Genomic DNA, 2,745 nt, shown 5'->3' on the forward strand with positions numbered 1-2,745 from the left:
CACACACCACGAATGAAGCTGCCCGAATTGTTGGTGTTTCAATCCGGGGCTGCGCAACAAAAAATGTCTCTGAGCACTATGGGACTCAACTGCTGTGGTCATCAGTCCCCTAGAACTTAGAACTACTTAAACCTAACTAACCTAAGGACATCACACACATCCATGCCCGAGGCAGGATTCGAACCTGCGACCGTAGCAGTCGCACGGTTCCGGACTGCGCGCCTAGAACCGCGAGACCACCGCGGCCGGCGGCTGCGCAACGTGTCTACCAGTAAGAGTGTACCACTCACATATTATTAATTTCGGGTAAGGCAGATGCCAGACTGAGATTCATCGGAACAGTCTTTAGGAAATGTAGTCCATGAGTCCTATTGCCGACGGCCTTGCCGCAGTGGTAACACGGGTTCCCGTCAGATCACCGAAGTTAAGCGCTGTCGGGCTGGGCTAGCACTTGGATGGGTGACCATCCGATCTGCCGAGCGCTGTTGGCAAGCGGAGAGCACTCAGTCCTTGTGAGGCCAACTGAGGAGCTACTTGATTGAGAAGTAGCGGCTCCGGTGTCGGAAACTGACATACGGCCATGAGAGCGGGGTGCTGACCACATGCCCCTCCATATCCGCATCCAGTGACGCCTGTGGGCTAAGGATGATACGGCGGCCGGTCGGTACCTTTGGGCCTTCATGGCCTGTTTGGGAGGAGTTTAGTTTTTTTTTAGTCCATCAGTCCAGCAACAAAGGAGATAATTTACAAAATACTCTTTCGAGCAATGCTTGAATACGGTTCGTCCGTCTGCAGTGTGTACCAGATAGGATTGATCGTAGAAAAATCCAAACAAGAGCAGCGTGTTTCGTTACAGGTCGATTTAGTAAGCTCGAGAACGTCACGGAGGTATTCAGCCGTATCCAGTGGCAGACAATGGAAGAAGGCGTTCAGCATCGAGCTGTAGTTTACTGTTGCGAGATATTCCTAGACGAGTCAACCATTGCTTCCTCCAACGTTTATCTCGCAAAAAGACTGTGAAGATAAGATCAGTTGCGGGCCCACAGAGATGTTTACAAGCGGTCGTTCTTATCGCGAACCATTCGTGACTGGAATAGGGGATGACGAAAGTGATACTGGTACACAAAGTACATTACGCCACACACAGTAACGTGGCTTGCGTAGTGTAGATGTAGATCTGCACGTACGCCTTCACGATTAGTATGATTTCGAAAATCCGAACTTCAAAACGGCAAATGATGTATTCAAAGGTCTGCATGGATACGTTCCTGGTTTTCCAAACGCTTAGGCGTGCTGTCGCAGCTTGACTGGAACCCTAAACCACCCTATCTTTGTCAGAATGTATGTGACTACCTGCAACAGCGGGCGGAACGCACCACTCACCACCGTCGCAGTCTGAAAGTGGCTGGAGCTCGATATGGTGTCTTGAAGGAGCTTGTGGTCTCTTTTCCTCACCGAATCGAGGCTAGGGGCAGTGGTGCCCAGTATTAGCGTGATTTCTCCTGGAAGTTGTGAGATATGTATCACAGTTTTGGGTCAACTAATGAATGATATACATTTGCCTGCGTAGGTTTTCGATCGGTTTTCTGAACTACATACTGAACTTACGAGTGTACGGCTCTTTGTTTCTAGTCTCAACAGTGGGCGTGGTTTGGGGCGCGCTAGCGGGCAGCGAATACTGTGCATTAGCATGCGTGGGAGGATCGCTGTGTGGTCGCGTTTCTCGTATGTTCGGGCTTGGCAGCAGAGCGCACCTGTCTGGCACATTTATTATGTATAATGTATCCCTTCTTAGTGTGATTTGTAATACTTGTACGGCTGTCAGTATGTTGGTGGCACATGGCATTTAAATTGTCACGATGGATGTTTTATGGAAATCAGACGGAACCGATAAAACAAACGTTGTCATTGTTTCGTATTTCACGACTTACGTAATTAGCTCCGACTATCACTAACCTCCCCTGAACTTGGAAGCACAGGAACCTACCAATAATGTTAGTGAGCTGGCTCCCTATGCAACTCGCACGTTAGGACGGGGACCAAACTAAGACCCAGCGAGACGATATAGTCTTTCGGTAAACTGAAGAGCGAGCAGGCGAGTCCCCACTCTCTCTACTCAATTACGTCACAAGAAGCGCCTGTTTCTATATACCGGCGTTACCGCAGTGTGCTTTTTAAATACGTGGCAGCGCCGAGCTCAGACACTCCTGTGAGTATTTATTTCCCGCTAACAGTGTGAACAACATACGGAGTACAAAAATTAATAACTAATATAACAAACGAAAGAAACGCACATCAACAGGAGCTGTGTAATTCACCATAAGATGCACCCTACTTCTAGATGGGAAACTGATTCTTTGCATGTACTTGGCGTAAGCTGCTTTTTTGTGGCAGCTTCTTTCATCGGACTATTTCGGGCTTTCGCCACTAATCGGAAGTATCTGTATTAGAAAAGGTAAATATTTCTTATGTTTCTTACAGTATATAGCTTTTTATAAGTATATGGTTTTCTACATTATTGTAATGTGACTTGCCTCATATGTATTGCTTTTCTGCGTGTGCCAAAGATAATATTTCATCGTAATAACATTTTTATATGATTTATATATGCAATCAGTATAATAACCTTTTACGAGAATATGTAGTTGTCTGTGGCATTTGCTGCACATGCAAAGATCATTATTTGTGATATATCATAGACTATATATAATATTACTTCTGGTTTCTATTATCTGTGTTAACAGA

At 46.2% G+C, this 2,745-nt stretch overlaps 1 pseudogene; it reads left to right on the forward strand.

The window, feature by feature from the left end:
- Positions 1-373: 373 nt before the first annotated feature.
- LOC126417246 (5S ribosomal RNA) lies at positions 374-491 on the forward strand (annotated as a pseudogene).
- The last annotated feature ends 2,254 nt before the right edge of the window (positions 492-2,745 follow it).

The sequence above is a fragment of the Schistocerca serialis genome, chromosome 8, assembly GCF_023864345.2.
Source record: "Schistocerca serialis cubense isolate TAMUIC-IGC-003099 chromosome 8, iqSchSeri2.2, whole genome shotgun sequence".
In the NCBI taxonomy this organism is placed as follows: domain Eukaryota; kingdom Metazoa; phylum Arthropoda; class Insecta; order Orthoptera; family Acrididae; genus Schistocerca; species Schistocerca serialis.